This window comes from Galleria mellonella, unplaced genomic scaffold, assembly GCF_026898425.1.
Source record: "Galleria mellonella isolate WM207_F2 unplaced genomic scaffold, CSIRO_AGI_GalMel_v1 utg184, whole genome shotgun sequence".
NCBI classification, from domain to species: Eukaryota; Metazoa; Arthropoda; class Insecta; order Lepidoptera; family Pyralidae; genus Galleria; species Galleria mellonella.
Window position 1 is genome coordinate 7,987,580 of NW_026442025.1, and position 24,026 is coordinate 8,011,605.

The 24,026-nt window shown below is 31.1% G+C and overlaps 1 protein-coding gene across 4 annotated transcripts in view; it reads right to left on the reverse strand.

Moving 5' to 3' along the window:
- Positions 1 to 24,026, reverse strand: part of LOC113512138 (brain tumor protein) — a 588,229-nt gene that overhangs the window by 418,031 nt on the left and 146,172 nt on the right. For 3 of the 4 annotated variants that reach the window (XM_052893752.1, XM_052893753.1, XM_031909204.2), the window contains exon 2: positions 22,713 to 22,753. The exons of the other annotated variant lie outside the window; for it this stretch is intronic. The gene's annotated coding sequence lies outside the window, so the exon portion shown is untranslated. The remainder of the gene's footprint in view (positions 1 to 22,712; positions 22,754 to 24,026) is intronic. 4 annotated transcript variants of the gene reach the window in all.

Below are 24,026 nucleotides of genomic sequence, written 5' to 3' on the forward strand. Positions count from 1 at the left end.
AGATTCTTTAGTAATACATAATAATTATACAATTTTTTAAGTAATATTATTCATAGCTTAACCTTTTTTTAAACAACATAGGGAGCAAACGAGCATGCATCTCACCTGATGGTAAGTGATAACCGCCGCCAATGATCACCCACAACACCAACAGCAGGGGGGAAAGGGATTGTTAGTAATGGAGACTGAGAATCCCATTACTAGCAATATACCCATCCAGGTCGACCTCCTCGCGGTTCCCCCTGGAAACTATCATGGTTAATTCCTAATGAATTTATCATGATGGGCTAACTGGCCTGTTTTCATTCTCATCTATCACCCTTCACTGGTGCTCCGCCAGCGTATCCCGTTAGCGCAGGCGGGGTTACCATGCCATTTTCACCCATAAAAAAAAAAAAAAAAAAAACACCAACAGCATTGCAGGTGTACTGTAATTAACTCCCATTACAATAATTATTAAATGTCAAAATAAGTTAATTTCTTTCTTGTTTGTTTATTTTTTGTTGTTTGTTTATATCTTAGTGTCTTAATAGCTTAACAAATCGTCATACAGCTATTAATTAGTCCGAAGTAAAATATAGGTTTTTTTCTTCCTAAACAATTTGCTCAGATCACACAAATTAAATTAAATAGTTATCGTAACATTAATAAGAAATGCCTAATTAGTTTTAAAACTAATTATAACATTTTATAATTGAATCGATCGAATATTAAATAATAACACTAAAGAACGGCAAGTCAAAGAACGTCAATTAATGGAAAATTTGTTAATGATGTTTTATTTTGTACGAATAGTTTATGAAACTTATTTAGAGAGGCAAAATTTATGGAGCTGTTTATTATTTTAAGGTAACGTGCCAACAGTAATATAACAAAGTACTATGATCTATTTATATTGAAGTAGGTAATTAACTTCATTACCAAACTAATGTTGCTTTTGGAAATAAACCATTTCGAGAATAATTTTTGATTACTTCTATCTTTATCTGCCTATATTATTAGATGTTTATGTCATGTCTCCTATAAATTAAGAACAGAGATTAAGTACTCAATTATATAAACAAATATTATTCATTAGTATTGCTTTCTTCTAATATCGGTATTTAAACAGTATCAGTATCATCATCACTATCATTACAAGCTATCCATTTTTACCCTGATATTATGTTACAAAGTAAGTACTTGCACCTGGCGATTTCCTGCAATTCTCTAGAAATCATCACTCCATCTCGCCATCCAAAATCGGTATAAAAATCTTGTATAATAAATAATTCTAATAAATTGATTATATTTTCTTTATATTTGCTCAAAACATAGATAAAGATATGTAACACTGATTGAGACTGTCAAAGTCCGAATTGTTATACGTTTATTAATTAATTAGAAATTATATTGATATTAATTATGAAAATATATAATTCTTGAACAAATACATTACATTCGTTATCGAAAAAATATTATAAAATATAATCTCTTTAAATTAGAAAAACTGATTAAGTTTTAACAGTAACATCACCCATCAGTTTTAATCTAAAGAATCTACTAATATTAGATCGACTATAATAGCATACATTGTAAATAATCGATACTATCTATCGATAATCGAAATTCTGTCTCTATAAACTACACTTGTCGATGTTACGCTTGTCGTGTAGTAATGTATTTAATATTCATGTTGCACTTTTATATCGATTACATAGCAATATATTGTGACGTAAAAACGAACATGCTCATCTTTTTGCAGCGCGAGCTGGAAACGAGTAAATTGGCAATATTATGCCTATAACATATTATTTTTTTATCCGACAAACAATGTAATAAAGTACATAGCGTTATTATTGAGATACGATACGTATATCAGCAAAAGAGGGGAACTAATTTCCGTATTACGAAGAAATCTCTTCCATTATTAAATTGGCAATACGTTGCTTACAATATCGACTTAATTCACAATTATATTAATTATATAAGTCTTTAAATATGAATATAGACTGTACTCGTATATTTTATATGAGAGGATATTTAGGGATTTGGGTGCGTTTAATATATTTACGGTACCACTGTTCTTTATAACCATTTCTGAAGACTAGAATATTCTTTATGCCTATGTATTTTAGCAATTTTAATGGTTTATTTTGCTACCAATTAAAATTGAAACAGAAAAACTACGTAAGTAAAACACGTAAAACAAATAGACACACAAGTGAGGTAGAAGTGTCCAATTGATTTTGTACAAAGTATCTCTCAGATAAGTTTTCCACAGAGAAAAGAAAAATTAACAGCCTATTTATATTTATATTAACTACAATAAATTGAATTCTTACTAATATGTATTATAAATGTGAAAGTGAGTTTGTTTATTGATTTGTTACCACATAACGTCTTAACGGTTTAACCAGTCACTATGAAATTCGGTATATACGTACGGCGTAAATTGGAGAAGGATATATGAGTATACTTTATATCCCAATCTCAGATAACATATCTCTTCATGCAGATGAAGTCACAGGTAAAAGCTAGTTTATTACTTTTATTTCATGTATAAAATTAAATAAAGAATAAAGAAAACTATTCAAAAGCTTCAACATACACGAACTTTCAACTTTATAAGTATGAATTACATAAGATCAAAAATAGAATATAACTTATTACTTATGCACTAAATTCCATGTTAACTATGAACTAATCCCGGATTATTATAGAAGCCATACAAATTAAACATATAGTCATATATAAGCCTGTTTGAACTCATTCTCTAGCAGCATAATTAAAAAAAAAAACATGTTGCGTAATATTGACGACGTCCGCAGTGACATAAATTGTAGTTACAATCTGACAGAAATCTCGTTAAATCTGGATCAGTGATATGTCTGAAACTACTGCAGTGATATTTTATCCGACACTTGCTGTCTCCCCTGGATTCCGTTATCTTCCGTTCCAATGGGGATTTCGAAGAACCTCAGAAGAACGATATAATGAACTACACGTTATGGGGAAAAGGGATTGTTAGTAATGGGATGTAATGTCCCCATTGCTAGCAATATACCCTATCAGTTCCATCTGGAAACCATTGTGATTAAGTTTTGCTGATTTCGTCACAATGGGCTAACTGACCTGCTTTTATCCTAACTTGTCATCCCTCACTGGCGCACCGCCAGTGTATACCGATAGCGCAGGCAGGGTTACCATAAAAAACCATAAAAAGAACTACACGTTATGAGGGGGGGGATTATGTTCAGTAGTGGATATTTAACGTCTGTTATAATAATGATGATGCACTACATATAATGAATCCATGTGCAATTTTTTTAATTTTAAACGCACCAGTTTTTACGCTTTATCAATCGAACTAGCCTAATTCTTTTTAAAAAATATTAAAAAGAAGATCCTAATTTTCTATATTTTTATGTGCGAATATTACGCGATATCTTGATAAATAAAAGACTTTAAAAAACAAGTCCTAATTCTCTACAATAAAATAGATTTTTGTATTCAATATGATCCATTCCCTTATTGATGCCACTTCATCTAGAAACTCTCATGTATATTGAGACTTCAGCATCAAAGTTTTGTGATACTGTGTTCATTTACCATATTTTTTATGCAGTTTGTTATGGAAACACCATTACAGCCCACCTGACATTAAGGGATAATCCTCACTTAAAGATATAAATAATATCATTATCATTTCAGCTATTATCCATTCACTGTTGGTTATAGGTTTCCCCCATAAGCAACGGTCCTGAGCCACCTGCATCCACTGACTCTCTGCAATGCATTTGAGATCGTCACTCCACCCAGTGGAGGATCGTCCTACACTGCATTTGCCTGTACGGAGTTTTAACTCTAAAACCTTTCTTCCCCATTAATTGTCGGTTCTTCGAGCTATGTAACCAGCCCACTACCACTACAGCTTTCTCATTCTTCGCAGGTATAGTTATTTTTAATATTTTATCGTTACTCTACTCATCTATATGTATATCGTTTTATCAAGTACAGTACGATAAACTCTTTCCAGCCAGTTCAACTTGCTTATCATTCGGATTATGTCGGTCACTTTGATTCTTTTACAGATATTCCTGTTTGGGATTCTGTCATGCAAATAAACTCAGAACATAGCCCTTTCCATAACTCGCTAAATAATTTGTAGCTTTTGCATAAAGACAATCGTGTAGGACCATGTTTCGGTTCCATAAGTCATCACTGGCAACACGCAGTGGTCAAAGACCTTCGTCTTTAAACTCCCCAATAGGGAGGCTTAAGTTCAGCAGTGGACAGGTAAACGCTGACGGTCATAAAATGCATGGCTATTCCCAAGGACTAAGGTAAGTATTATGTCTCCGTACCCTGTAATCTGTACCCTACACAACAACCCAAAGATAAACATGCATTGTGCATTCACAAAAAAATTCCATTGACACGCGACTGTTACGTGTGACAACTCCAATCACGTGACAACTATCAGTACATTGATCATAGTGATTTATGTATTGCAACTTCGCAACCGACTTGTCACAGTTGCGAGTAGGCATGTAGGTACTATTGTGCAACGTAACGTGAGTGAGTTCCCACGCGTCGAATGCAACTTAACGCATCGATGCACGTTGCACTATTGAATTGGTACGAACATGTCATTGTACATTGCGTAGATAAAAAAATATAGTGTTACTCGTTTATTTTGAATTTCAGCCGCAAGATGAATCCATGCATTGAGGGTTCTGCATATAAATATCATTATTTCAGACGTTAAGTGTCCACTGCTGAAGATAAGGCTTCCCTATAAGGGAAGTTTTACCAGTAGTTGCCACGCTTGACAGGCGGGTCGGTAACCAAAGTTAGGCTTTTAGAGATGTTTTAAGAGTAACACTGCTGTCCATCCTCCTACTATTATGTTCTCTTAGTCGCCTTTTACGACACTCACTAGAAAGGAAGAGGTGACCTATTCTATGCTGGGACCACACGACCAGTATAGTACAATATATCCATTTACCATACATCCATTTACCAGAGGGAGACTTTGTATAAAAGTCGATTGCTTGGGTACCTCTGTCCCATTCGTGTTTCAACCGTTAAGCAGTTGTGTTTGCATGGCTGTGTTTCGGTTTGAAGAATGGGATATGGCGTGAATTTACTGGGTACAGGAATAACACTTGAGTCCTCAGGAATACCAACGCATGGGGGTATCATGGGCGAAACAGTATACTCTGTTATGTCCATGGTACTGCTCATGTCTATAGGCGACGGTTACCACTTTCACAAATAGATACCTAATAGTTATTATTATTAAAACTACGTTTTCTAATGTTTTATTTTGGCCCATAATTGTAGTCAAAAACTGGATCGCATAACTAAATTTGGTTTTTGGATGTTTTTTAATAAATTCTCAAAAATAGTACTAGTTGAAAACATCATGTTATTTCTCCTGTAATAGTCACATATACTTTTATAAACAGTAATTATTCTAGATTTTTTGCTTTAGAAACTTTGGAGATAAGTGAGGGTGAGGGATGGAGGTAATGGCTTTTTCTCAAATTTTTGATCATAACTACAAAACTGCACAGCACAAAATTAAATAAAAATCAGTTTTAAAATGCACAAACAAAGGCCTTTCATATGATATATAGTTATAGTCATATTTATATATAGTCATAGTTTCCTAAACTGACCCGTTAAACTTAGAATCTAATTTTCATTGAGTATATTAACTCGAAAGCAAGTAATAGTAGCTAAATAATGTTGAATTAACCTTGAATTTCGAGTTGATGTAATCTTCACCAAAAAATACGTAATAACTTAAACATTATGCAGACGAAGTCGCGGGTAAAAGCAAATGACGTATAAAAGGAACGAACTTAAGAGTAAATCCTATGCAAAATAAAAAAATCATGAAAATCAGTTCAAAATTGGCGAAATGTATTTGGTAACATAAAAAAAAAATACAAGCGATAGAAAACTTCTTTTTAAAGCTATATAGAAATTATGATTCCAAGATTAGGGTCTAAGCGATAGAAGTCATGGGTACAGCTATTTATGTGTAAAATAATTTGTCTTCAATTACTTAGGTGAGGCTTAAGAAATCCGACCGGAGTAGTGTTTATAAGATAGTTAATCCAATATTCGGGGCTGATACGTCGACCGGCCGAACGGGGCTTGCATTATTTATGTGTGAAACTTATTGCTGACCAGCACTGAGGTGTTACAAGTAGAGCTGACAATAACCAAAATATTACAGATGATTTTATCTTAGCAAACGATTTATTTATAAAATGGTTTTAATGCAAAAATGTCGTGATATTATTTTATCGTGATGAGAAATTTTATATTTCCAATAATTATGTACTTTCTAGTATAATCAAATAGATAAATTTATAGCAGTAGTTCTTACGTAATTAATTCGGGCTCGTGTTCTTTTGCGATTTAAAATATATTCATGAAAACCTCATAAAAAGTGTATTTTAATGATATTTATAATTTCATTATTACGTAATTTGACTTTTAAATCGAATTTAATCATTATAAAGTCATTTTGTTCCGATAACAAACATTAATATCATATTATACATATATTGCTTTATATTTTTTTAATAAACGCATATATAAAGATATTAAAAATTAAAATTTCAGTAAACTGACACGTGATTTTAATTTAAACTGATTTTAATTTAGAGAATCCAGCAAATGTCTGTTCTAATATGCGTCTTAGTGGCGTTAACTACTTATGTCACTGGATACGAATTCGGACGTTTCCCCTATCCTATACAATTTCTTGTTCGACGTGGGATGAATAATAAACTATTTGCTCAATTCTGTTGCGTAAATTACAACGGTTAAACATATAAAATAAACTAGATGACACACGCGATTTCGTCTTTATGACTTGTAAAGGCCCCATGCTTATATGCATCCGAAATATATTGCAAAATATTTACGGGATATAAAAAATAATACATACAGGTATTCTTGTGTTATTGCGACACAAAGAATATTTATATACTTTTAAGTACATTAATATTTTACAAAATATTTATTTAAAAAAAAAACTTTTAATACTTTTTAAATACATATATCCTTCCATTACTTCCTTCAAGAGAAGACTGAAATCACATCTTTTAACCAATTGTACATGATAATTCTATGCACTTATACATATGTATATATATTTATCTATTTACTTATTTACGTATTCATTTATTTATTTATATATTTATTCACAATAGTGTTTGTTGTATTTACATTATTTTTACTGGTACCTTTCCTGCACTGGATTACCCAAATTCTTTACTCTCTAACTACACTGGGTTGGCTGGAAGAGATCTCTTTCAGAGATAAGTCCTCCCTTGCTAACAAGTTGTTAAACTAATCGTCGCTAATGTATTGTTTAAGTGCAATAAAGAATATGTATATATTTTTAAAGAAAATCGAAGTAGTTTTTATTATAAGCACCTATGTATTTTAACTAAATGATTCTATGAAATTTTTATTAGAGATACAATGGGCATAACAATGTATTCTGTAATTTTATACTGCTGTTGAATGTATTCTAATTTATCATTTTAAATTATATAAAACAATTTTAATAAGTAAATATAATTCACATTATTATTATTTATTACTATTATTATATCAGCCGTTAACTGTGAATTGTTAATCATACGCTATCCCCATAAGGGGGTTTTGCCAGTAGTTGCTATGCTTGACAGGCGGGTTGGCAACCGCAGTTAGGCTTTGATAATGTTTTAAAAGAAACGGAGCTGCTCAATCCTCGACCATTAAGTTCCCATAGTCACCTCTTACGACACCCACGGGAAAAGAAGGGGTAGCCCATTCTATGCCAGGACTACATAGCAAATTCACAATATAAAATAATATATGAATTTCAGCATTTATCTCATTTGATATTTTCAATTTGTACAGAATATTCAATTCAGAAACATACAACGCAGAAATAACGTTCGATTTCTGAATATATTTTTTATGATAACATTATTTTTTTTTTTTTTTATTCTCATCAAGCATTTGATTTTAATTTAAAATACTGCCTCTAAGAAATAATGTCGATGAATATAAAATGTTTTATGTCGGGAGAGCTAGTTCTCGCTACTATTAGAAGTGTCAATACCACAAGTTAAGGATAATTAAAAATTGATTTTAAACGAAATACCATACGTTGCTTTTTCAAAAAAATTATAAAGTGTATAAAGTAAATAGTTTGTCACTCGTTAAAAGCAAAACAGTTTCTGATTTTATTTTAATATTTTCGTTAAGGACTAAATATAACATTCAGTAAAATCATATAATTAGATTTGTAATTAAACTTTAAAAATGTATCGTTATAAATATTTAAGTTATTTTTTAATATAGGTATATTTTATATGTATATATACAGTATATTAGGTATATATGATGTAGGTATATCATCATCATCATCATCATCTCAACCATTATCCGGCCACTGCAGAACATACAATATACCTACATGTACAGTGGTATTTATTTTTATTTAATATTTTTCTCAGTTCTCAGGTGATATGAATACCAATAATAAATACTAACTTTGCCACAATTGCAGTGGTTTTTTTTGTGGATCACAATCTTAATTATTCAATAATATTATTAATACTTTAAACTTTTATTAAACTTATTCGAATCGAAAAACAAAATATTTAGTTTATTTTTTATATTTATGTATAACAGATAGAAGGAAGAAGGGGGAGAGGGAGACCGAGACATAGTTACATCAGGCAGATCAAGGAAGGAGTTGGTGTCGTGTCGTATCAAGAGGTGAAGAGACTCGCTGAAAATCGTAGTGAGTGGCAAGAGCTCCACCGACAAGAGCGCAGCTCTTAAATGGATAGATAGATGTATAACAATGTTTATATATGTACAACGACACTAATATAAAGATTATTGCTTATCGATATACATTAAATATAAATGACACACAGGTATCGTATATTATTTTTAGTCCACCATCGTCTTCATACCCATAATTATATGGTATTATTTTATCTATGGCATAACCTCCATCTTTTGGGGTCAGCGCAATATATTTTCCTCTTCCATTCATCTCTATTTGCAGTCATCTCTGTATTCACTTCCTTTCTGGTCATATCATCTTTCACACAGTCCATTCATTTCAATTTAGTCTTGATTTATCCTTACGCCCATTCACATAAATAATAATTAATACATTAAAATATACTGTTCATTTTTATCACGCTTTTACCAAGATATTATCAAAAGAAATAAAATATAATTCTGTGTATTCAAGCAATGTACTCTCTTCTAATGAAATATGCGTAGAATAAGAATGCAGGTATTATTTTTAATATGTAGATTAGTGACATAGATAAAGTAATTTAGTTGTTACATGATATTTATAGCTTAAGAATAGTACTTGCGATCACGACATGACCATCCCTAAAAAATTACAAAAACCAAGGACTTACTTGTCCTTGAATTGTGAATTCTGATTTATAATGTTTTTTTTCATGCTACTTAAAAGGTAAACAGGTTGACGATCCACCGGATGGTAAGTAGTAATTGTTGCCTATAGACATGAACAGTACTATGAATATAACAGAGTACTCTGTCGCCCGTGATACCATTCATGCGTTGGCATTCCTGAGGACTAGGGTGTTTTTTTAATGGGTGATAATGGAATGATAACCCCGCGAGCGCTATCGGTATACGCTGGCATTATACTACATATTATTATACATGGCTGAATTAACCACGATGGTTTTCTGAGGGAACAGCGAGGATATCGACTGATAGGTATTGCTAGCAATGTTTCAGTTAGATCCATTACTAACAATCCCTTTCCCCCTGGAGTAAGGTGGTATGCCTTTGTACGCTATAATTTCATTACCATATCCCACGCTTCAGACTGAAACACAGCCATACAAACACAACTGCTTTAAGCAGAAACACGAATAAGACAGAAGTACCCAAACAAACGACTTTTGTACAAAGTCTCCCTCTAGTTATTATTAATGCTTATTGAATTTCAGAAAATTTCTGTGTGAAAGTGTAAATAAAAGCGCGAGAAAAGCCGAAAAATTTTCTTCTTCTAAATGATATTATGAGTATTATTTCCATCATAAAACTGGGCTTCTTTAATAACAATAAGCGAGTGTCTATAAAATTGTATTATTTATGACTTTAATCTTTGGGATATAAAATTGGAATAATAAAAACAAGATGAAGACATCGATTGCCATGGACAAACATAATAAAACAATGGCGAATGCTTGTTTAAAACTTAATAAACCCGTGAGCTTAACGTTGCTATTAACTTTAACTGGGATAAAAGGTTATAGCTGATGATAAGCATAAGCGGAGCGGATTTATTTTTTAATTCATAAAATTATGAAATATCTAATCATTTAATAAATTAGAATTCAAAGTCAGAATAACTACAGAAAAACCATAATTAGAAAAACAAGAATGCTAATGTGGTAATGAACCAGCTATTTAGGTCGAAAAATCAATTACTTATAAGAAGGATTCCCTATTGGTAACCCCGTAATGCAAGCTGACTCTCCATTAGTGGGTATGGCGACCCAGCATAACGTTGCTGGGACTCAATGTAGGTTGTTCAGGATGTTTCCTAATGGGAATGATGTATGAGAAGGGAAATGATAATGGTGATAAAATCTACGCAGAAGGTCAATGTTGAGCACTCAACGGCTGTGCTGGTGATGATTGGGTCTATAAATAATTACTCATTTACTTTTAAAAACAAAACATAAGCGTTCAACCCGCTACCGCTGTCGCTCATTCGTCGTAACAAGTTCATAGCCGTATTGTTCGCAATTGCATTTAGAATCCCATTTTGTGTTACAGAGCACTTTGCCTTTACTATTTGCATAGAAATTTTCACGCAAGAGCCGGATTACTTGGATATTAGACTATTATCTCTAACGTGTTGCATTTTTATATTCACCTTCCTGTCTAGTTTATAATTTTACATATTTTTAAGCAGATTTCAAAAGGAAAAGTTTCTTAATACATTATTATTGTAACTGTATTTCTTCTTTACGCGATTACATCGCTAACTCGGAAGCGATTTTGATAATATTTTGTAATCGATGCAACTTATTGCAGCATCGGTTCCATTTTAATTTTAACGTTTGAAGCCACCTTTATCTTTTATTTTACCGAGCACAATTTTAATTAAAAAAAAAAATAAAAAAAATAGTTTTTCATTGGCCCTAAATACAGGGAGCCCGTGGATATAGGTGGCACAGGACCGTTTCTTATAACAGTCTATGGGGGAGGTCTATGTCTAGCAATGGACAAATAAAGACTGATACGAGAATGATTATGATGATTGGTCTTAAAATACGAATTGTTGAAAAAATAAAATTAAAAAGTAAAAATTTCAAAGTTCTTTAATTTAAGTTCTTTATAATTTATTTTCTAAGATTTAAGTTCTTATTAATATTATTGTTGAATTTCATAATTGTAATCTTTTTTTTTTGTCATAATATTTATATTGTTACATTTATCTCTAATTATAACTGTAATTATAATGGATAACGTCATTTTCTTATCGATACTAGATTACAACTACTTTTAGTCGGTAATTACATCACTAATTCAACTTTATGAAGCACAGTGTAAATTTATTAATGGTCAACGAGCGCCGATAAAAAGTTCCCCTTCATCATTGTCATTGTACATTATAATTCAACCCTTCACTCGATTGTAGAAAATTAAATATAACCTTTTTGTTTGTCGTACAATAAAATTCCAAATAATTGAACGTTAAAGGGAATTGAACAACCGACATTTTTATTGTGAAACTTATTTAGGTACTGTAAAAACGCAACTGGGCCAACGAATAAAGGTCCCAAATTTTGAATGTATATTTTTTGTGAGACGCCTTTGTAAGCAGTAAGGCCAGCTTCCGCTTTGTATATTATCTTTTATTAGGAACATAGTGAAGAGATAAATATCGATATTTTTTTTTTATTATTTATATTTAAATGTGATATTATGGAACCCATATGAAAGAATGTGTATGAACAGCATCAAATATAAAATAAATCAAATTTAAAATGTGTCTTGCAAGATACGTGTACGTATACGTTACCTTTTGTGCTAATGCTAGTACACACCTTTGGCGGGAAGAGATTGTTAGTAATGGAGGTTAGTCTCCATTGCTATCAATATACACTATCAGGCCGCCCTCCACGCGGTTTCCCCTGGAAACCGTCGCGACTAAATTATCGTTGAATTCGTTATGATGGAATAATTGACCGACCTTTTCATCCTCACTATTCATTCCTCACTGGTGCTCCGCCAGTGTATATCGATAGCACAGGCGGGGTTACCATTCCATTATTATCCCTTAAAAAAGTACACTTTTACTGTTATGAAGTCATATTTTTGGGTATATTAGTCATATATTGGTAAAGTTTGAACTAGAAACATTTAGAACTAAAATAAATTAAAATAAAGCTAGTAAGCTTTATTTTAAATATATACAACTTGATTAGCTTGATTTAGGGCAAAAGTATTCTATATTAATATTGATCTAGGATATAATCTATCTATGCACGTAATTTCATTCAAATCTGTGCAGCCGCTTAATGATTATTAAGTAATAAATATTGAACTGTCGAAATCCCTGATATCCAAACATATTTGCAAACTTTCAAAAATCACGTTCATTATAACAACAACAAGTACAATGAGTAATGATTTAAGATTGTTTCACAAAAAAGTCTTCAATTGTGGAAAAGCCAATTTTAATTTAAAATTTAAAGTCTTAAACTAATTCTGATAAAATTTGTAAGTATAACCTTAAAGGTAAAAAAAATATTTTCTAAATCAGTTCACAACTGACAGAATTATGAGGTAAAAAATAAAAGAAAACACGACCGAATTGGAAACCTATTTCTTTTTAAATCGGTTGACAACATATTGTTATATCTCATTTACAAGTCATGTTTTTATTTATAAAAAGAATTTATTATGAAATTTACTTTAATAAAGTATCTAAATGTCAATTTACGAATATATTCAGGATTTGTTAATAAAGTAAATTCCATATATAAATAAATATAACGAAGTATAAATATGAAAAAAATAAAAGTAATGCAAATAACATAATATAATCGACATGTTCTATTCCCGTCCCTACTGGGCCGTTCCCTGGAGAATATTAGGCATTATATTCATCTATCTATTTACTTTTACACCTGTTTGCGCCTTTATAGCGGAGGGGGTTGATCCCCCCGAATGTTTTCATTAAACTTTGTTAATTTTCTTTCGGCGGCTTTCCCTTTGTTTCGACAGAGAAAAGGATTATTATTTTTCGATGAGGTGTGAAGAGCGCTTTTCGTGAATTTTTCCACTAAGAGGCATTAAAGATTTTTGTAATAATGCTCGGGTTACTTTTATTGCTTCGGATCGTTTCGGAGAGTAAGTTGAAGGTTTTATTAACGTGGAATGAGTTTTTGTTGAGTGGAAATAAAATTTTAATCAATTTCTAGTCACTTCCCTGCGCTGGGGTTAAACGGGTTCGGATTAAAATAAAAAAAAAAAGTAATCTCCAATAAACTTTTTCAAATTGAGAATGCTTAATAAGAAAGAGATTTTAATGATTAAGACGAACATGCCAATAGCAAAAATTGATTTTATATTCAGTATATTGCGAGGCAAATTTTTGTTTACATTTTTTCTTTGAATTAAAATCTTTTTCTATAATAAAAAGTATTTTATAATATTTACCCACATCACCGATCAGTAGTTTTTGAATAATAAATAAATACAACAACTATGGAAATTTATATATTAATTATACCGTAAATCTATAGAATTATAATTTGGATTTGATGCAGTATAATTTCTAATAACAATAAGTAATGGTTTTAACTATAAAAATTAAATGGTTTTAAATTTAAGTGACCGCGTGGAGGTCGACCTGATGCGGTATATTATTATGAATAGAGCTGTTAGATTTCATTACTAATAATTCCTTTTCTTCCCTAAGTACCGTTTTGACATTGTCTGATAAATTTGTATGGTTAAATGTATGATTATGTCATCATCATCGTCATTATATCAGTCGTTAAATTGTTTTTTGAAAGCACAATTTATACATAAAAAATAGATTGGCAGTATTATGTTATAATATTGTTTATTAGAAAAAATAATGCATAAATAAAGTAAATACTTCATAGTTATTGTGATTGTTGTAATCCATACTTACTACATCTTAGAAATAGGGTTTCTCTTATAATAAACAAATAAATGATAAATAAAAAAAAATGTTTTATTATGTGACAAGTGACCTTGTGAAGGTGACCTCAAAACTTAGGTACCCTCGGTCTGAAAACAAACCCATACAAAGTTTGTATAATGGCTAACGAACAAACTGAATCAATCACAACTTTCTTGACAAATGGATTTCGGAATTTCACGGGTATCGATAGCGGGGCATTTCAAGATCAGTAATGTGCGACATAAGTTAGAGAACCTATTGCCATAGACAAGTATCAGGGAAAAGGGATTGTCGGTGATGTGCTCTAACTGCCTCATTGCTAGCAATACAAGTATACCCTAACAAATCGACTTCCATGCGCTTCTCCCTGAAAACCGTCGAGGTAATTTTTTTGTGAATTTCGTCAAGATAGGCTAATTGACCTGCTTTCATGACAATACCATAATTTATTATTAAGTATTAAAAACTCATCATCTATCTCCCACCTTGCAGCAAATGCAGAAATGTTTGGACAATTCGTAAACAAGCAATAGTCGCTGTATAGATTGTCGGTAAATTTGTTTACATTTTCTTTTTTACTGTATCTACCACTAATTTATAATATTTAAATATATTATTTTTGTATAGTTTGTACATAAAACACCTTAAGCACACCACGAATTGATTTTTATAAAATTTTACAGACAAATTGTAATATTCTTATGTAACATTTTGGACACTTTTTATATTAATTCATAGACGTAAATATGTAGCTAAAAATATTTTATTTATACTTATGAACACATTAAAACATGTCTACAGGGCGGAATTACTGCCTGATGGCATTCTCTACTAGTCATTATATTAAATTATATCAATATTATATTATATGATATGAAAATATGTAAAGATTTTATGGTGTATGGAACGTAACGTTTGAATTTTATAATTAGACTACATAGGTTATAATAAAATAAATAAATAATTCTAATACTACAGGGATTACTAACTTATAAAGCTCGCGGTACATACTAATATTGATATCTAAGTTCGCTTATAAAGTATAGTTAATGTTTTTATTAATGATGTTCAATATATAACTAAAAGTATCGATATATACATTTCAATATATATATCGATATATATAATTTATGGAACTTAACCTTTAATGTATACGTATATGCTTTTGGAAATACAAACTGCGACCGTCACTCCATTCACGTGGCTGAGACCTAATAATTTACTTATAAATTAAAAAGTGATGTATGTACTGCAAAAATAAAATACAAATAAATTTATTTTTCATGAAAATTAGTAAAAAAAGACAGGTACATAGGCAATATTTATATACTGTTCACACTCTTCACCAGAAGCTGGCATATAATATTCATTTAATTATGCTATGAACACAAACAAAAACCGAATGTCACATAGAATATTTTACAGTGGCAACATAATTAATTAATAATAACACATGAATATACAAATTAGAAATAATCCAGTCAATTAATTGGGTTACATTACATTCAAGATACATTACATTATATCAAAATAATTAACATATTCATTAATTAAGTAACTGCTTTAGGCCAAATACAATATTTATGTCAAATATCGTGTTGATAGGTAGTATCATTAGCTTGATAGATAACAAATAAACATGCTATCACATATATATCCACTTAATAAATCCAGATAAATCTTTCACAAACCGACTCGAATTTTATAATACGAAAAAAGTATTAAAATATTTTTATCGATATCGTACTTTTGTATTGGTTTACTTCACTTATTCGCAGGACGTGGTCTGAAGATTGCCCCGAGCTATCCACGGCTAACACGATGCACTAACTTAGTACCTGTTTCCCGTTATACTCAATACATATTTAAATAATTTATTTCAGTAGCTTATATATTTTCTATATTTCACCAATAGCCGACTATTCCCATGCCGTATGCAAGAGTTCCACGTCTAGAAAAGATGGAAGGAAATTACTTCAAATATCGATGATAGGAATATTTCGTACTGGAAACTTCATTTTAGATTTAAAGCATACTTATTACTTTCTATGCCATAGCGTTAGGTTGACTGGAAGACCTTCTTAGAGATAAGTTTACCTTCGCTCACATTGTCTCTAATTTGTCTACTGTAATAAATACATATAATAAAATCGTAACTGATTGCTGTATGTACATAGAAGATATATAAGAAAAACTATTATAGAGGGGTTTTATGAACGCAATAGAACCCAAAACAATGATTTTTAAAATGTTTGTCTGTACGCTTGTGCACGCTAATCTCAGAAATGACTTAACCGATTAGAATGCGGTTTTCACTAATGCGTTGCGGTTTGCTTCAATTAACATAAGTATTTGTTTTATTTCAATCGGTTCATAAATAAAAAAATATATCAATCCAAAGAATTATATACAAAATGCTATAAAATAACTGATCAGTTGAATTAGCTGAAATTTAATAAGGTATTAGGTACGTAATTATTATTTAAGCATATACTCCAATATAAGACCGAATTTATGAAAAGTTCCAATGGGAATGATAAACGGGAACTACATCGTTAGAAGCGGGCAACGCCACGGGAAACGGCTAGTATCATAAATTATAAACAATAAAATACCGTAGATGATATGATAATACCATAAATGTACTATAATATACATCTTAGCTAACATCTTATCGAATTTAATATATAATAAAAAAGTACGGAAAATATAATTAAGAATATAAAATATATTATTTAAAAACCAAAAATGCTCTTAAATGTAAACCCAGATGTAGTCGGAGACATTTGTCCAATATGTTTCTAATATTATAATAAACGCTTACATTAATGGTTAATCTAATATCACCATAAATGATCACATTTCACTAATCATACTTGAATCCATTGCAGATGGGAGATCTAACATTTTCTTTCGAATGATTTAAAAACGTAGCTACGAAACCTATTAAAGCTTGTTCGACATGCTCTTCCTCGATTTTAATCCTATTCTAAATTTAAAAAGGCCATTGGGATTCTAATTTGGTTCCGAATGTCCTTACTCTTCCAAAGTACAATCCATAAAGTAAAATTCAGTCCCTTAGCAACCTTAATGCAATTTATTAAGGGTCAAATACATCGGAATGTATTTGACTACCAGTTGTATTATGTGGTCCTAGTAATCAAATTTAATGGAGAATATAGATATAAAGTTTCATGTAGTTTAAAAGATAACAGTTTAAAAATTGATGCAGTATTATCGAAACAAACAATAGCTAATTGGAAATTTTAATATATATATATATATATATATATATATATATATATATATATATATATATATATATATATATACATAATAATTTAATTTAAAGAAAACAAGATATAGTGTAGCTTGGCGTTTATTGTGGAATATATGGAATAGTACATAAAACATTACTAATTGGAATCGATTAATTGTTTATAATTGACGTTATTAATGATGATGTCAATAAAAAATTACATTAGAACACTGTTAGATAATTTGTTTATTTAAAGTATGTTTGTAATGGCAATCAAATTATTAATCAATTTTATTGATTTCCGTTATTATTACGCAATTACTCCTTTGCAAATTGTACCTAACAACTAATTACGAAGTTTTCGTCCTTTATTTGTTATTTAAATTAGAATAACTATTGGAACTTTGTAATTTGTTTATTAGTAAGATTATTCGTGTTCCTAATTGGAGTATCGAATAATAAATCGATACCAAGTAATTTTTATGCAACACAAATTTTTGCAGACTGTACCTAATGGCGGCCATTTACCGAGTTCCCGACGTTTATGTTTATTTGGATTTTAAATTAGAACACCTGTTGGACCTGCAACAAAGTGCGGACGGTCCTGATAATTTGTTTATTTAATGTTAATTCTACCCCGCGTTAACAAATTTGTATAGGAACGTAACGGTGTTAATGAAGCCTTTTGAGTTCAAACCGTTTGAACTGGACGATATTGGTGACAGAATCGTGAATACTTTGGGTTGTGTATTTTAGATAGAATACTGTTTAAAATTTATATTCATTTTTATATAGGTATTTATAATTGATAAACGGGATTTATTAATACACTTGTTTTATTTGGTTATGCATTATTTTGTACTGTACTGGATAGGTTTGTTTCTATTTTTTATGCAGCTTAGAATTGCAAACATACTGACGGCCCACCTGATAGAAAGTGGTAACCATCGCCTGTAGACATGAGCAGTACCATGGACCTAATATGTACATGCATACGTTCAAACAAATTGCGTTTAATGTAAAACGTGTATAAACGCAATAAGACGCATTTATTTTATTCAATAGAGCGGAATTAAAAACAATCTTTTCAAGATAACATTTTGTATTTTGTTAAACGTTAATGACGGATCTACAATATAACATGAATTTAGGCTTGTATTATAATAAATAACTACAAATAATTCCTTTACAATCTAGAAAGGATTTACCTAAATTATTACTGCCTAATAATATGCAAACCTTTACTCGAGTTTACTTGAGTTCGTTTAATAATTTTATAAAGGCTCGATTAATCTATATACCTACTATACAATTCTTACTTTATGTATATATACATATATTGAGTAAGTAGTAAAAGTAATGGAATTTAGAAAAACATAGTCTACCTTTTGTATTAATCAACGAACGTATCTCAATCATACGAACAAAGTCGCGGCTAAAAGCTAGTCTCTCTACACAAGCAATAAATGGAAGGACAGAAATTACATTACTCTTCCGCAAAAGAAGAAAAATCATCTGAAAATATTATGTAACGAAACAGTCGCCGTTTTAAATTGTGCTTTATGATACAAAAATAAGAGATGTTTTATGAGAATCCTTTGGTAGATTTCCTTAATTTGTAGATGGAATTGATTCTGACAACTTATGTTTTATAAATTTATATCTACTGATTTCTATTCTCTGATTTTCAGATGTGAGCAGATATGATGTAATCAGTGAATTCTATAAGCATTCAGTCTACGTTCTGTACGTATGCATTTGATCAATAAATTTTCTTAAATATGTAGCTACTATTTATCTGAAATCGCATTGCTTAATACCCGAATATAAATCATAAATTTTCCGAGTGGTCCCGACATGGAATAGGCCACCCTTTTTCTTTCCCGTGGGTATCGTAAGAGGAGACTAAAGGAGGATGAGGGATGGGCAGCAGTGTCCCTCTTAAAACATTATCCAAAGCTATTATCCAAACTGCGGTTACTAATTCGCCTGCCAAGCGTGGCAACTACTAGTAAACCCCCCAAGGGAAAGGCTTACGTACAGCAGTGGACAGTTAAAGGCTGATACGATGATGATGATGATGATGAAATTATATATAATCTATTTTTTATACAACTTAGAATAGTAAACAATTTATTAAACATTTTAATAGAACCGAATGAAAACTTACCAATCAAGTATTATCCAAATATCCATAATGCACTCTTTAAATGAGATATTCAGTCAATTAATTGATTTTTGATCGAACTTCAGCTTATGCTCTGGACAATTATTTGCTTACAGTTTCATTAAGTTACATAGAAACAAACCACATGTAGTTAACATTGTCGGCGTTCAATCGACGTAACACGTAATAGCTATTTACTTATACCTAGATTAAACAAGCTGAATGAACGAAATTGCTTGTAAATTTAAACGAACTATTGAAACAGAATGCTGGACAACAATAACGGTACTTATTGTTGAATAACAATGAAAGAAGTTAAAACATTTTAATGGATTGATTTAAATATCGAATTGGATTAAATAGGATAAAAGCAATAAGTACCTAGTTAGGAATTGAAAAATGTTATTTGTGTAATTAATTTATCAACCGAGTTTAAAAAGAAGAACGTTCTCAAATCGGTTATATTTTTTGTATGGTATTTTCGGTTGTATATTTATTAACTGCGTCAGTCATAAACCGTGTTGGAAAATTCTTTTTTATCTGAAAGAATATACTTACAGATAGGTCCCAAAAACGTCATAAGAATAGATTTAGTAGTTTAGTTTTTAAATCAAAATAGTTTTGACACAATTGAAGTCGATTTTTTTATAGAATACATTCTTAAATTATTTAATCTACGATTCCTAGCAAATGAGCAAGTTGCGAATGATTTTTTTTTCTATATTCTAATAAAAAGGTAAGCGTAAAATATCTATTCTTATTGATTTTTCTATTGATTGTGTTTCTTCGTAGGCATATGTGTAATCCATGAAAACAGCAAATTAAAATCTTATTCAATTTAGTGTAGTTTCATTTGACATCATTGCAAACCCGATATGCTAGTCAGAATCTTGCACAAGACATTAAAATACAGATTAGATATTCGTATATCGATAATTTAATATCTAAATATAGATATTTAATAATTTTATCTCATTTTCTATGACATATACAGATATTCAACTCAAAAGGAAAAAGACCTGTATGCATCTGGACGTTACCTTTTACTCCGTAGCTTTTATGGAAAATAAATTTAGATTTATCTGCGTACAATGTATTTCTAACACATTTTTATCAACCTTCTTTCAAAAGTCTTCTCCATTCGAATATATTTTTTTTAAATCAATTTACATTATTCTTTTTCAAACGACATATCAATTATTATAGTTCCATTTGTGTACTCATTTTTGTAATAAAATTCTGTATTTATGCAAGATTTCATAGATGAAAATCAACGAGTTCAAGAAAGATTTTGGAAAAATATTCATCACCATCATTATAATCAGTCTACTGTCGTCAACACAGAATGCCATTAATATACCTAAAATATAGTTAATAAATAACTATATATTTTTATATAACTATATTTTTTATATCGGTGATGTATTTCGCCTTTACTTTTTTTATTCAATTGTAAGAAATACAACTTATCCGCTTGTTTTTATAAGTCATTATTTCTAATAGCCCACTCATTGTTTTTGGAACCATCTTAGAAGCTCAGTACTTTCATGTTTTATGCGAGTTAATGTAATTATTTCATTAAAATATACTTAAATTAAATAATTACATTTCATCTAAATAATTAAGTTAACTTTTTGACACCGTTTTTTGAAGATTTATTCATAAAGGTCTAATTCAAAAACTGGTGTGTCTTAATACGTTATTTAGTAGGTCATTATTACATGACATTTTGTTACTATTTCATTGATCTACTATTAAAATCCACGCATAAGTAGTAATGTAGACACTAGTAAAAGACTATAGAGTAAATAAGCCAAATATATCAAAAAGGAACTAATTTTAACTTTAAAAAAAAAAAGAAAATTAGTGTCTATTTTTGTTTTAGCCGTGTGGTCTCGGTATAGAGTAGACCACTACTTTCTTTAAGGCGGAACTTAATGACTGAGAGTTAGGCAGTAGCGTCTTTTAAAACATCACCAAAGCCACTGTGGTTGTTAACCCGCCTGCCAAGCGTGGTAACTCCTAGCAAAACTCTCCAACAGGGAGAAGCCTATGTTCAGCAATGAGCAATTAGTGGCTGATAAGATGATGACGATACCTTTCATCATCATCAAATCAGCCGATGATAACCTCACTCATAAAATTATAACTAGAATACAACATAATAATAATACCCGAACGCATGTCTAGACGCTGCACAAATTGATACTGTCCGATAATCCGACAAATGTCATATCAATTTATCGACCGACAAAGACATTATTATATATAGTGATATGCCACATATGTATATCAGTGGGACACATTCCTCTTCACGACAGACTTAAAATGTACTTTGCAATAGGAAATAGGTCAATTGGAATGAAAAGATGAAAGGACTTTCAGCACAAATGTGTTTAATATCTAGAGAAAAATATGTAGTTTTGAACATACTACTTTATGGAATCGGTGAAAAATAAATATAGTTTTAAGCGGTTTCAACAATATGAACGTTTGCTTCTTTTGCTGGTTAGTTTAGAAATCGAGTGTAGAAGAAGGTTAAATAAAATGAAATAGCGTATATAGGTGGGCCGTGGACGTGGGACATATTTTTTTTTATTGGCTGAAAATGGTATGGTACCCGCCCGTGCTAACGGGATACGCTGGCGGAGCACCAGTGAAGGGTGATCGATGAGAATGAAAACAGGCCAGTTAGCTTATCATGATGAATTCACCAGGAATTAGCCATGATAGTTTCCAGGGGGAACCGCGTGGAGGTTGACCTGGTTAGGTATATTGCTAGCAATGGGATTTTTGGTCTCCATTACTAACAATGCCTTTCCTCCCGTGGGGCACATATTATATACGTGTATATATATATATATATATATATATATATATATATATATATATATATATATATATATATACATATATATATATATGTATATATACATATATATATTTTTTCTTTTTTTAAATAAAATTTCAGAATTAAAAAAAAAGAGAGTATCTTCTTACTTACTTTATCTTTATACTTCCTATCTTACTAATTTAATAAAAGATCATACCTTTTAAGAGCCACGCTCCTTATAATAATCTCGAAGCAATTCTAGAACAAAGAAGAAAATACTTTTATTACACAAAATGAAATATGAAATTACTACATAGAGTACATGATGGGACATTCTTTCACAGAGATAATATTTAGTATGGATTTGACGGTATAAAAATAAAATATTATTATCTATCATTACAATTTTGTGTACATTGTCTATATACATATATAATGGGAAATTAATGAACTCATCTCCAACAACGCCCCCACCTCCGTACGCACCGACGTCATCACGGGTATGCGAGCTGCGGCCCACAATGCGTGACAAGACGCTGTGACGCAAAGCGCCGTACACCCCCTGAAGAAGACTTTCGGATGAATTCGATACAATTGTTGGAAGTGGCAAAACGCAATGTGTTTGTTCATTTCTCTTTATATATGCATATGGACATAGTATAAAAAAATAACATAAACTTATGTACATTAATTTGAGCTTCTATCCCTGAAGAATTTAGGCTAGAAGATTTTTTCCATGCTTCTATCTAGTTATATTTAAAACTTTTTATTGTGATACTTAGATTGACAAATATGCTCACGGTCCGACTCACAAAGCAATAATAATTGGTATCTAGAGATGTGAACAGTACTGTGGTCATCACAGAACTATTGGAATGGATTGCCATTCCTGAGGACGACGATGTTATAGCTTCGTACTTTGTAATTTTGTGCCAAACACAAACTTCAAACTAAAACATCACCATGTAATCGTAGCTGCTTCACGGCAGAAATAGGGGTTTCTTAAAGATACCATTTGGATGACTTGTAAAAGATCTCCCTCTAGTCAATATGCTAGTTTTAACCGCAACTTCATCTTCGTGATTTTTTTTTTTTTTTTTTTTTTACAACACAGGGGGCAAACGAGCGTGCGGCTCACCTGATGGTAAGTGACTACCGCCGCCCATGATCACCCACAACACCAGCGGCATTGCAGGTGTGCTGCCGGCCTTTTAAAAAGGAATATACTCTTTTCTTGAAGGTTATGTTGTCGTATCGGTTCGGAAATACTGCTGCTGGAAGTTGATTCCAAAGAATGGTTGTGCGTGGAAGAAAGTGCCTTGAAAAACGCACGGTGGAAGACCGCCACTCGTCCAGATGATTGGGATGAAACTTTAGTTTGTGGCGGGTTGTACGGTGGTGAAAATCAGCAGCAGGTATCAATCCGAACAATTCCTCAGAACACTCCCCATGATAAATTCGGTAGAAGATGCACAGAGACGCAACATCTCTGCGCAGTTTCAATGGGTCAAGTCGGACAGTAAGGCGTTGA